Source organism: Vigna angularis, chromosome 8, assembly GCF_016808095.1.
Source record: "Vigna angularis cultivar LongXiaoDou No.4 chromosome 8, ASM1680809v1, whole genome shotgun sequence".
NCBI lineage: Eukaryota > Viridiplantae > Streptophyta > Magnoliopsida > Fabales > Fabaceae > Vigna > Vigna angularis.
This window is the reverse complement of record NC_068977.1, coordinates 18,396,210-18,411,091: the sequence shown is the minus strand read 5'-3', so window position 1 is coordinate 18,411,091 and position 14,882 is coordinate 18,396,210.

Below are 14,882 nucleotides of genomic sequence, written 5' to 3'. Positions count from 1 at the left end.
TATTTTTCTGCATGGTAGTCATACTCTTTTCACTAAAAGTCGTGCTGCATTGGTTTTCTCTAGTATGGCAAATGTGCTTATGCATAAACTCCATTGAATTGTTTTGTGCTGCATTAAAACTCGCCTTGTCGTGTTCCTTTCATTGAGGTCAAGCTCTTTTTGCATTGGAACTTGCATTGGAATCACGTGTAGGAATAAATTTAAATTTAGGAGTTATCAAATAATTATTAAGAATGATAGTGTTTATTGTATTTGGAGAGGAATAGTCAGGAAGTTACTTTGTTATGTTTTATAATTATTATTGCGTATTATTTGTTATAATTGGGAGCATTATGGTCGGTAAATGAAAGACCTAATGTTAGTCCTATAAATTGTAAGGCTTATGAGAAATGAAAACACACCAAAAGCATATTCAGAAATATCTAAGTGAATGTCATTTTCTAACAAATTGGCATCAGAGCTAAGAGAGCCTGAGTGTCCAAGTGAGAAAGAGATAACGTGAGAGAGATGACCAGCCTAGCAAATAGTATGTCCTTGCATTAGTTGACAAAGAAAGTCAACTTTAACATTTGGAGTGTGGAGATGAGAGCCTTTCTTGGATCCCAAGACGTTTGGGATGTTGTAGCAAATGGCTACGAAGAGCCTGCGGAAGATGTAGACCAAACAGTGGCCCAAGTTGTCGCATTAAGAAAATCATGGGTGAAGGATCAGTCCGCCCTGTACATACTATATGGAGCGGTTGATGAGTCTGGCTTTGAGAAGATAGTGAATTCTAAATCTTCAAGAGAAACGTCGCAGATTCTTTAGAAAGTTTACAAAGGCGATAACTGTGTAAAGCAAGTTAGACTTCAAACTATCAGAGACGAGTTTGAGAGTTTAAGAATGGAGAGAAGAGAACGAGTGGCCTAATATATATCTCGAGTGGAGGTGGTAGTGAATCAACTCAGAAGAAATGGAGAGGAATTTCTTGTCAGCCGTATTGTGGAGAAGATCCTAAGGTTATTAACTAAGGACTTCGAGAATATTGTGTATGCAATTGAGGAGTCCAAGGACTTGACCATTCTCTCGATTGAAGGGCTTGTTAGGTCTTTGGAGGCACACGAGCAACGAAGGAGAACATTGTTTGAGCCACTTGATCAGGTACTTCAGGAAAAACTTGACCAGAAGGGAGGTGCTCGGAACACTCGAGGTCGAGGTGGTCCTGGAGTAAGAGGTCGTGGATGAGGAGGTCATGGCAAAGGTGATCGTGAAGACGAAGATGAACAAACTGGGCAACAAAACTGGAGAGGTAGTGGAAAAGTGAGAGGTAGAGGAGGTCAGTCTAATAATTCTGGAGTAGAATGCTACAAATGTGGCAAGCATGGTCATTATGCCAATGACTGCAGGTCGACCAAGTGTTATAATTGTGGCAAGGTCGGCTACATAGCGAAATACTGTCAAGTTGAAAAGAAAAAGGAAACAAATTTCCTTACTAAGGAGGCTAATGAAGAGATTGGGATCTTGATGATGTCAAGAACCCCAAAGACTGAACTGCCGAGCTGTAAGGTTGGGCTTCCAAGTTGGAGTACGAAACTCATTCTGAGTTGCTTGATATTTAGGAGTACAGAAGTCGAGGTGGATATAAATAAAACAACAGATGTCGAGTTAAAGTCAAGTTGTTCAAACAACTCAGTTTGGTATCTAGATACGGGGACTAGTAATCACATGTGTGGTGATGAAAACATGTTTAGAGAGCTCATCAAAGTGGATGCCAAACATGTTTCTTTTGGAGATAATTCAAAGGTAGCCGTAAAGGAGAGAAGTACAATCCGATATCTTCAAAAGGATGGTAAATTTGGTGAAATGCGCGACATGTACTATGTACCTGATCTCAAGAGTAATATTCTTAGCATAGGACAATTGATGGAAAAGGGAAACTCAATTTTGATGAAGGAACGAGTACTGTTATTGAAGGATAAATTCGGTTGCCTGATAACCCGAGTTGAAATGAAGAAAAACAGAATATACAAGATGGAGCTAAACATAGTACAGGGGAAATGTGTGAAGATGGATGTGAGAGATGAAGCTGTGATGTGGCATTTCCGCTTTGGCCACTTAAATTTTGGAGGATTGACTGAACTATCAAAGAAGTAGTTGGTGAATGGACTACTAGATATAGAGTTTAAAAAGAAGTTTGGTGAAGATAATATACTTGGAAAGCATCCAGGGACAAAATTTCCGAAGACTATTGAGTACCAAGTAGAGACACAACTCGATTTAATTCACACTGACCTGTGCGGACCATTCACCCCTAAGTCTTTCAGTGGTAAGAAATACTTTATCTTGTTCGTGGACGAATTTTCACGGAAGACGTGGGTATATTTCTTACAAGAGAAATCCAAGGTGCTCGAGGTGTTTAAGAAGTTCAAGACGATGGTTGAGAAGGAGACTGAGAAGCTAATAAAAGTTGTTCGATCTGACAGGGGAGTTGAGTTCATATAAGGAGAATTCATGAAATATTGTGAGGAACACGAAATAAAGTGTTTCTTAACAGCTCCATACTCACCGCAACAAAATGGTGTAGCAGAAAGGAAGAATCAAACCATTCTCAAAATGATTCGAACCATGCTCAAAAGTAAGAACATGCTAGAGAAATTTTGGACAAAAGTAGTACAATGTGTTGTTTATGTCCAAAATAGATGCCCACATGCAAAGCTAGAAGAGAAGACACCCAGGAAGCTTGGAGTAGAAGGAAACCAAGTGTGAAACATCTCAAAGTATTTGGAAGCATGGCTTATGGTCACATTCCAACACAACAGAGAACTAAATTGGAAGACAGGAATAAGAAATACCTGTTTATTGGTTATGACGAAAAGACCAAAGCATATAAGTTATAAACCCAATAACTAAGAAAGTTCTGGTAAGCCGAGATATGCAGTTTAATGAACAGAATGAATAAAGTTGGCATGACATGAAGGAAAAGCTAGGATCAAGCACAAAACTCAGAAAACAAAGCCTGCCAATTGAAGATAGGAGCTCGATCAATGTAAACAGGAGCTCGACCAACGTGAATGGGAGCTCCACAGGTGGAAATGGAGGCATGGAAGAAGTCTAGGATGATGAAAATACTAACGAAGATGAACCTTTGTGGCTTAGATCTCGAACTCTCCAAGATATATACAATACTACTGACGAGGTACGTGTTATATGTCTTTTAGCAGGTGTAGATGATATAAACTTTGAGGAGGTCATGCTTAATGACAAATGGAAGAAAGCTATGGATGAGGAGATTGGCTCAATTGAGAAGAATGACACATGGAAACTGACAGATCTACCTATAAGAGTCTAGCCAATTGGGGTGAAGTGGGTGTATAAGAAGAAAACCAATGCAGAAGGAGAGGTGGAGCGATACAAAGCCCAACTTGTGGTAAAAAGCTATAAACAAAAGAAAGGTATTGATTATGATGAAGTTTTTTCTCTAGTGACAAGAATGTAGACAATTTGACTATTGTTCTCCTTAGCAGCCCAACAGGGATGGAAGATTTAGCATATGGATGTAAAGTTTGAATTTTCTAAATAGATTGCTAGAAGAGGAAGTTTATGTGGAGCAACCTCTCGGTTACATGAGAAGAGTTAAAGAGAAGAAGGTCCTGAAGCTAAAGAGGGCATTGTATGGCCTAAAGCAGGCTCCTCGAGCCTGGAATGAGAGGATCAACACCTACTTCAAGGAGAATGGTTATGAGCAGTGTTCGTATGAACACGCTTTATACTTAAACAAGCACAAAGGATATTTATTGATTGTTGCTCTGTACGTAGATGACTTAATCTTCATGGGGAGTAGAACTCAACTAGTTAGAGAGTTTATAGAGGTAATGAAGAGAGAGTTTGAAATGATCGATCTTTGTATTATGAAGTATTTCTTATGTTTAGAGGTAGATCAAAGCTCGGGAGGTGTTTTTGTGACTCAAAAGATGTATGCCAGGGAGATACTACATAAGTTGAAGATGTTGAAATGCAATCCAATTTCTAATCCTATAAAACCTGGCACAAAGTTATCTAAACACGAAGATGGGGACTGAATTGACACCAGCGATACCGCAACCTAATTGGAAGTTTGAGGTACTTAACGAATACAAGGTCAGACTTGATGCTAAGTTTATGAATCACAAGTCGTTTTATGGAGGAGCCGATATATTCTCATTAGAAAGCGCTAAAACAGATGCTAAGGTACGTGAAAGGAACTATGTCGCTCAGGCTATTTTATACCAAGTCGGACAATTGCCAGCTTAGTGATACTCAAATAGTGACTGGTGCGGAGACATAAATGATCGAAAGAGTACAACATGTTGTGTTTTCTTTATGGGGAACAAGACCTTCACTTGGCTCTCAAAGAAGCAACCCATTGTGGCACTGTCAACGTATGAGGCAGAGTATGTGGCAGCATCCTGAAGTGTGCGACATACAATCTGACTTAAAAACCTATTAGATAAGCTGGAGATAAAGCAAGAAGAGAAAGTAGTGATTCGAGTAGATAATAGATCAACAATTGGGTTGGCCAAGAACCTAGTTAACCACGAAAGAAACAAGCATATAGATGTCCAGTTTCATTTTATCCAGGAAAAGGTGATCGATGGAAGCGTGGAACTCAAACATGTAGGAAGCAAAGAGCAGATAACTAATATGTTCACGAAACCACTACCTACAGTAGTGTTTCATGAATATAGAAAGATGATCGAGATGAAGGAAAGAAAAATTTAAATTTATGGAGGAGTTTTGTAGGAATAAACTTAATTTTAGGAGTTATCAAATAATTATTAAGAGTGGTAGTGTTTATTGTATTGGGAGAGGAAAAGTCAGGAAGTTACTCTGTTATGTTTTACAATCATTATTGCGTATTATTTGTTATAATTGGGAGAATTATAGTCCTATAACTTGTAAGGCTTATGAGAAATGAAAACACACCAGAAGCATATTCAGAAATATCTAAGTGAGTGCCATTTTCTAACACCAAGGTCTTTTGCACTAAATAGTGCCTACTTTTATATTATAGGTTCTGCATAAAACTTTAGGATTTATGAAACACTATAATTGGGTTTTAGGCTGGTTGGTTGTAGGTGGTGCTCATGTATGAAATTGATGTTTTTATTTATTTACCATACTGTGTTGGGCCTGGTCTATGATAGGTTTGCGTTAGTCTAGGACATATACATGCTAATTGGTATATGCTATGTTATGGCCGAGTTGTCTAGCCCGTATTTTTATCCAAATGGGTTAACCTTACATTGTGGTATGAGTTGTTGATGCAATGCCATATTGTGCCATGCTGAGACTTTTGGATGGAATTTGGGAGGTGGTCTTGGGTGTAAAATGCTTAGTTCTTGGTCTAGATGTTATGCTTTTGTAGGATGTAAATTATCTAGCAAGTGCACTAGTTAGATTTTAACACAAGGTTGTATCCACAAGGATTTGGTTTGATAAAACAATAATCTATAATTTATTCAAGTCTGTGATAGAACAATGATAAAGGTTAGAAAATTTTTAAAGTAAGTTTAACAAAGATAAAGATAAGATATGTTGATTTAGATGTTGGGATTGAATTTGACTTCTTTAACTCAATTGCACTACCCTTGATTCTCTACAAGTTATATTTCCTTACTTTAGTGTTCTTGGAAGTTCTCTTTAATGTAATTCTAACCCTATGTCTGCAATATTAGAACCTAAGGTTATCAGACCAGTGTGATGTCTCACCCCTTGGTTGAATAACTCCTTGCATTAATGAACAAGACTCTTTAAACAACCTAAAGTCATAGATCCATGTCTGGTATATACCAAACATTAGAAAATTTGATTGGATCTAGGTTCTAAACCATTTTTTCTTACATTTAGGCTAATGAAGTGTGATGATTAGTCAAGTCATCAAAGCAATAAAAGCAAATCAAATAACCAAGACGTAAAGCAAGAACATAATATGTTGAATCAAGTGTAGTACAAAGAGTTAGAGAAGTTACATCCAATCCCAACTAGGAAGAAGTCAACTACTCATAACGTTATTTATAATAAGCAAAAGGATTTCATTTCCTTCATCCCATCATTCTCTCTAAGGATAATACAATAAGTGCCTAAAAACCTAGAACTGAACTATTAAATTAGTTCTTATTTTCGACATACAAATAACAAAGTCATGCTCTATTTTACAGAAAAATAATGCATTGCCTCAACTCCAAAAGTGTTGGTTAGCCATGAGGTTTTTGTCCTATGTGGGTTTTCTTCCGTGCTTGAGCTTCTAACTTGGCGATTAATGTAAAATACCATTTAAATAGTTTAAAACATTATTAAGGAAATACAAAGAATTAATAAAATAGAATAGTTAACAAAAAGAAGGTATATAAAGAGTGTTCTTACAGTTATCCAAAACATAACTATCATTCAAGTTTTTATATACACAAATCTAATCTAAATTATCTACACAACCACAAAAAGGTTCCTTCAAAGATTACCAAAAGGAACTAACTACCCTAAAACAGAGTTGAGTGCTAAAGCTCTCGGCTTTCTAGCACTTGGACACCGCTGCCTACCTTTGTGAACCATACAAGAGATTTAGAAACTTAAAATTTTCATTTGGATGCACACAAGACCTATCCAAATGATCCAATTTGTATCTTTAACACTGTAATTGATTTGGAAACATGTTTGACCTTCTTATTTGATACAAATTTGCTCATGTGGTTAGTGACTTCGTACTTTAGATCAACCCAACTACCCAAAAACACATACATCATATTTGACCTACTACCAACTAGATTTTAGTGAACTAAATAACTAAATAAGTTTTAAATGGCCCAAAAATAGACTCTAGGCATCAGATTTACCCATCCAACCATTCCTTCGAAATATTTCCTATCAAAATCCCCCTCTTTGACTAAAAACTTACCACTATTCTAACCTATTGTTCACCCTAAACTTTAACAACTAATAATTCCACCAAAACAACAACCTGTCCTTAATAGATCATAAAAAATCAAACACCATTCAACAAACATCTCATCTCTAACTACCTAATTTCAAATCCATATATCATTCAATAACAAACCAGTGCATAGTATCAATAATTCATCTAACCAAACCACAATTTCATAGCATATCAAACATATAACACAAGTTTATACTTATTACCACAAATTAAAGAAATTGTTAGTTTCCTTTACTTGATAGAAAACTCAAATAGCTCTAAAACTTAAACAACCTCTATCTTAACTCAGATATCTAGTTGTACCTACAGACTATAAAATTATGATCAGAGTAAGCCCTTAGGACCACAGATGTCTATGTGTGTATATTCTTTTTGTAGTTATTTTTGTTAATAAAAGAAACAAAAATTTAACATAAAACATTGTGTATGTTTTGTATATATGATTACAATGCCAAAATGTGTAGTGTTGTAATTAAACTTAGATCTATCTTGTAAATTCATCAATTTGACTCTATAATTTGATGTATTAAATGAATTGGTTCATTAAACTGAATATAAATTATTTTAACTTATAAATAAATAAAAAAACTTAAGATTGATTTCAGAACCATTAAATTTCAATCGGTCAAAATTATATGATTTTATAAGTTGAATAAAAAATACTTAATTTCCTTAGAAAATAATCACTAATAAAATTAGGTTTAATTCATACACGTCCTTGTAAATAAGTTGCCCTCTCCGCTAACCTTATTTTTTGTTCATGTCTTTGTTTACCATTAAGGTTATGTTTTTGTATATAAGCTGCCCCTCAACTAACCTTATTTTTGGTTCATGCCTTTGTTTGTACTTTACCATTCTGAAATAAGGTTATGTTTTTAGATAGAAAGAACGAAACTCTATTCTAATCTTCTATTGATACATTTTTAATTAGAAGAATTTATTTCTGAAAAATAATATTTTGACATTTCTTTAAATAAACTACACTTATTTTAGCATCCATTTTGATACTATAATAATATATATTAAAATTTTAAACAAATATATAAAATAAATATAATTAAAATACTATTATTTTGAATTATCAAATAGATGTTCCTAGTTAATGTCAAAATACTACCATATTTTGTTTTTATATTTGTTTTTGGAATCCATTCTCTTTCAGTCAAATTTCATGAATACGAAAACGGATCAAAATGAAACGGGAGTTGGGTGGGCCGTGCCGAAGGGCTGAACTGGGTAAGATTTTTTTGGGCTGATTGGGCTTTATAACAGGAATTAGAAGCTTTCATAATGCACCTTCAAGGATTTCATCCTACACCTTCAAATGTTTTCAAAATTCCTATTATATTCCTAATTAAAATGTTATTAATTTTTAAATAATTGAAAAGAATCTTTAACCATTTGACCAAATTCTTAACAACTTTCTCTTTCTTCCACCCTCATTTCTCATTCCTCTAATTTCTCTTCCTCTTTCAATCACACTTTCTCATTTAAATTTTATCTATATTATTAATAAAATTTTAATATTTCATATATTTATATTTATTTTAATTAATTAATTATATTTTGATTAAATTTTTTTATTTTTAATTATTTAATGTTTTATTTGTTTTATAGTTTTTTAATTTTTTATAATTTTAAGATATTTAGTTATTTTTTAATGAAGGCTTAATAGCACTGATAGTCCCTATTTTCGTCAGGTTTGTTCGAAATAGTCCTAGTTTTTTTCCTGTTTAATGTTGTCCTAAAGAATGTAATTTATGTCAAATTTAGTCCTTTTTACAGACAGCGTTTAAATCGTTAACGACACAATGTCAAAGTCAGCAATAAGTAAAGGATGTAAGTTATTTTATCTGATGTGGCTGCCTCTCGTCATCTTCATCCTGGCTCATCATCTTCCATGTTTTAGAATTTGGGAACCTAACCTCTTTCACCTTCGCCTTCTTCAAAATTCCCTCCTTTTCCTTCACGCTCTCTAGACCTACATCCACCCTGGTTCCCAACCCCAATCTAATGGCTTCATAGTCGCCATCCGTCGCCCCGACATCGATGGCTACCAACCCCTCTACTCCAAAATCACCACCGAACTCAAGAAGAGGAATAAGTCCAATCACCCCCGAATAATGGGTTCTTCGCCAACAGGGTTTTCGTTCTCATTCTTTTATCCATTTTGAGTCTTTACATGTGGGGCACGCTGCTCATTAAGGTTACACTTGAGAGATCCACATCCAGGAGGTCCGACAAGCAATTGAGCATTTTTTTTGGGTTTTTGGGGCTTTAATCATGCGATCCTTTATGCAAATCAAGAGTTAGTTATATTTGTATCTTTGTTGTGGATAACCCCCTTGGCTGAGATTTCATTGAATAGTGGAGATGGTGCGGTAAAGAGTGGATTTGGTAATGTAGAGAAATTGGTGGGGAAAATGGAGTTCTTGCCTTCTGATTTTGGAAGCTTTAGGAAGTGATGCTTGTTGGGGTCTAGTTTGTTGTAGATTGTGGCTTTGAGGCCTAACTTGCAGATTATTGCAAATGGGGATTATCCCTACCCCCATTGAACCAACACCATGTGACGAATGACAACTTCGGTGGCCCAAGCTATTGCAACAACAACAACAAGAAGATTGGGAAGCACACATGACTCATCATCCACCAAGATTGGGAAGAAGATTGCTTAACCTCAAACCTCACTATAGTTTTCATAGAAGAAAAGTAAAAGACCTTAATTTCAGAATCCACTCTCATCAAAAATTGGGTTTCATTAAGTAAATGACATTTCTTTCAGAATCCACCTCAGTGTGCCTGAAGGGAATCCATGTAGGCAGCTAAATGCCATCTCATTTAGGTTTTGCACAGTTGGACAGTGTGTCGTTAACGATTTAAACGCCATCTACAAAAAGTACTAAATTGAACATAAATTACATTCTTTAGGATAACATTGAACAGAAAAAAAACTAGGACCATTTTGAACAAACCTGACGAAAATAGGGACATCAGTGCTATTAAACCTTTAATGAAATATTAAGATTTTATAATTACATAAATATTTGAATTAATTAAATTTATTTTAAATGAAATATTTTTGTTGTAATTATTTAATATTTATTTGTATTGATGAATTAATTAATTTTAGTAATTTGTTTTTGTTTTGAATTATTTAATGTTTTATTTGTTTTTATAGTTTTTTAAATTTTTATAATTTTAAGATATTTTATTAATTTTTTAATGAAATTTGGATTTTATAATTATATAAATATTTTAATTAATTAACTTTATTTTGAATTAAAATTATTTAATATTTATTTTAATAATATTTATAAATACTATAATAATACTTTGCAAAAAAGAATTAGATTAAAATAATGAATTAAAGTAAAGCAGAGAAAACATGCAGCGGATCTCAAGCAGAGAAATGTATCATATATCAAGCTATATCAGATATGTGGTCTTTTTTACTTTGATTTTTTATTAATCGAATGTTGAAATTTAATTTCCTTTTCATTTGGATATCGAAATTTGATAAAGTATAAATTAGATTTCGAGATAAAGGATAAATCAGATTTTGATATCTGATCAATTAAGTTTTTATTTGATTTCGAAATCGATAAAAATATTGTAATAGATTGATGTACGTGAGAAGCTTAAAAAATTACTCCTAGACTCTAATGGCAAACACCAACACAATAACATCTCACCGCAGTTCTCAATGAACAATCTTTCTCAAGGACCAACAAAAAAGAGAAAATGAAAGGGGTGCAAAGAGATAATAGAGAAATGAAAGAGACTACAGTGGAGAAGGAAATATATAAACTTTGGCTCATGGTCAACCACTTAATTCAATAAAAATCATTTATTTTTTACCAACCTCATTAATGATGAGGATAACTCTAGAAATTAGACGGGCAAACCCTTGGAGGTGTAGGATAAAACGTCCCAGGAATTAAACTAGTGATCTATTGAAAATTTTATACTAAAAAAATTTCAGTTTTAAAACAATAATTCATATATTTATGTTAATGAAAATTTTTGGTCAATATCATTTGTGGAGCACACAGTTTAATCTCATGTTCTAGACAAAAAAATCAATCAATCCACAATAATTTGTAATAAAATTAAATTAATCAGGTATGGAACTTATCCCAAGTTGTTAGAGAAATAACCCATATAACAAATTGAGTTTCATCGCAATCAATCATATAATCTTAGTTCAAATAATGTCAACCATTAATTCTAAAATTAAATTCATTTAGCATAAAAAAAAGGTATCAAATTGAACTTGAGGTTTTCCTTAGTCATCATATATAAAATTTGTTGATTTAACTTCAAACATCTTGGTACCCTTGGTAGGGTAGAAAAAAGTGTATTTACTCATATCTAGAAGACCTTCAAATAAACTTTAAAGTGTATTCTACAATTTCTTTTTGCTTTCTACACTCCTTAGTTGCTACCTACACCTCTATCATTTAACTTTTACTATGGGGCTGCAGCTTGCAATTAAGGGGCTGCAGCTTGCAATTAAGGAACTGCAAAAGAAAAAAATACTTCACATTTGTTTTTCTGTAAGAATGAAAGTTAAGATAAGTGCATGAATATTTGGTTTAGACAAGAGGTTTCAAAAATTTATTACATGGAATGCACCCAATGAATGTTAAAATGTATTTTTGTTTTCTAAGAAAAATTGTTCTTTTCTCTTCAACCATGAATTTGTGTTTTTCGATTTTTCTTTGAATTCATGCACGAGTTTGTGATTCTATGGAATCCTTCTTTTAAAACATTTTCCATTAATAATAACAACAGTTAAATTTCCATTTAAGAAAATATTCTAATTTACAAAAATTAACTTAAAAAGTACGTAAAATATATATATATATATATATATATATATATATATATATATATCATTTTATATTATCATTTTTTCATGTTCATTGGCATATATTACAGGATCAAAGATCTAACTCTATCTAATTAAATTATATTGGATTGGATTTTATTCATCATTGAACTAAATCCGATCAAATTAACTGGCTTTTATGAGCTGTAATGAATTTAATATGAATGGCTAAAGACCCATTTATGAATTCATTTGCTTATTTATTTAAAGTCTCAAATTAAATTTTGTAAAAGATTGTGTTATTTTTTTAATTAGGTCAAAGTGTTTGCATGTATGGACGAATATGAGTGGATGTGTAGGCGTGTGTAGGTGCGTGTGAGTGTGCATGTAGGTGCATGCATGGGAACATATGCGAGTGTGTGAATGCGTGTCTATGTTATATATTGGGTTCTTTCTATTATTAGGATATCCTGTGTTGATATTTTCTATTTATTTATGAAAGTTAGAAAAGAAGGTGTGGTGTATTCAAGTGGAAATTTTTATTGGATTAATTAAGTCTTGTTGTTAATTTAATTTTTGTAAGGAATTTAGTCAATGTGGGTAATACATGGAGTATTGCCAATGTATGATAGGAAACTATTTGATGATTGAAAAATCAAGATGCTGGCTATATCATAGGTTTTCAAGATGTATAAGATATAATCATGGTTGGGCTTGATGATTCTAGATAGAAGGCTACTCATGAGGACAAGAAGAACTTCAAGAATCACTACAAACTTGACAATAAAGTTAGGTTTCTTCTCTATCAATGTTTAAGTTTTAAGATTTTTAACAAGATTTCAAAAACACCAACTGCTAAGAAGGATAAGATATTCTAATCAAGACTTACGATATGTGACAAGAATAAGGTAAAGTTGCAAACCTTAATAAGAAAACTATTTGAGTTTCTCATCATGGAGGAGAATGTGACCATAGCTAATTCTTTTGATAAGATTCGAGAGTCTATTGATGCTATGAGAGTTTGTAAAGGTAGTATCACAGATTAACATGTTGTAGACAAGATCTTGAGTACTCTACATTCAACATTTGATCACGTGGTAGTTACTATTGAAGAAATGAAGGATCTGGATACTTTGGAGATTAAAGAATTGTAGATGTTGAAGCTTATAGAATAATTGAGAGGAAACATAACCAAGAACAATCGCTTCAACCTAGAGCAATTATAAAGGAAAGAATAAAGAGCAAAAGAAAGACAAGAAGTCTGCTGCTTGAAACAAAAATCGCAAAAACACATGGAGAGCAGTCAGAAGAGGAATCCTAACTCCAATGGAGATAAGAAGTGGAAGTTTGACAAGAAGAAGGTTAGGTATTATAATTGTCAGAAGTTGGGACACTTTGCCCGAGAGTGCTAGGAAGGAGATAGACCTAAGAACAAGCCAAAAACTTAAGCACACCTTGCACATGATGATACATCAGACTCTAAAGCATTGATGCTTATGGCACAAACCATTTGAGAATCTGTTGATGGTGCATCATGGTACCTACATTACGGTTGTTCAACTCATATGCAAGAAGGAAGGATTGGTTAGTGAAAATCAATGAAGTGTCACATGGGAAGATCAGATTTGCGGATGATTGTAGATCAAACTTGAAGGGTGGTGTTGAGAGCTCACGATGGCAGAGAAATCATTGTTGAAGATGTGTTGTATGTGCCGGGGTTGAAAATGAATTGGTTGAGTTTAGGATAGCTATTGTAGAAAGGATTTAATATGACTATGGAGGATAACTATGTTGTAAATAAAACTAAACTCTAACGTTTTTAACTGTCAAATGACAGTCTAGCATTCTCTGTATCTAGTATACATATATACCCCACTATGGTTAATGAGAATTAACACTCGTTATTCTCTCTCTCTGTTTTACACCCTCTGCCCATCTCTCTCTGTTGCATTCTCACAAACACCTTCCAGTCCTAACAGTGGTATCAAGAGCGACAGGTTCCGAAACCTGGTAAAGTTTTTTGATGCTCAAGAAGACGCTTCAAGAAGAAAGGAGTGTGGAAGTGATGGCCGGAATGATTCACAGTAACCTACCTATATTTGATGGCAAAAGGTTCGATAATTGGTGCGTGAAGATGGACGCAATTCTTGGCTTCCAAGAAGTGGACGAGATAGTCAAGAAAGGCTTTGAAGAACCGTTAAAGGGAGACTCAGAAGAAGGGAAAAGACAACACAAGAAGAACAAGAAGTTGGACTGCAAGGTTCGAATGTTGTTGCATCAGTGTGTGTCGGCTGCTATCTTCCAAAAAGTCTCGAAAGCTGTTACGACAAAGGAGGTTTGGGATATCCTACAAGATGGATATGGTAATTCCGGTAAGGTGAAGAAGGTCCGTTTGCAATCCCTACAGAGGAAATATGAGATTCTATGCATGGGGGAGCAGGAAACGGTGGTAGAGTACATCGACATAATTCAGATCTTGGTGAATGCTATGAGAGCATGCGATAAGGTTGTGAAAGACAAAAAGATTGTCCAGAAAATTTTGAGAATGCTGACGCCCCAGTATGACCACATTAATGTGGCTATGGAAGAAAGCAAAGATCTGGAAACGATGAGAGTGGAAGAACTACAGAACTCCCTCGAAGCGCATGAACAGAGGTTGATTGAGAGAAAGAATACAAAAAAGGATGTGGTGCAAGGCATAAATCAAGCGTTGAAGCCAGAAATGATTAAAGCTTCAAGAGCCGAGGATCTGGAAGAGGCAGAGGATGGACATGCGGTGGAAACAGTAGAGGAGGAAGACAATTTCGAGGTAGAGGAAGAAAGGACAAAAGAAGTGTTCAATGCTACACTTTTAACAAGTTCGGGCACTACTTTGTAGAGTGTTGGCACAATGAAGCCGCGAAGAAGAACAAGAATGACGAGGCAGCGAACCTTGCTCAGGAGGCATGTGATTCAGAGTCCGATCTTGTTGTGCTGAGGAGTACTCTAGAATGAGTAGAATAGGAGTTGTGTAGAGAGATAGTGCGAAACAGGTGTGAATGTGTAACTGAACATGCGTTGTAGCCGAGAGCAACAAGCCCTGCATATGCGTGTCACTGTGGC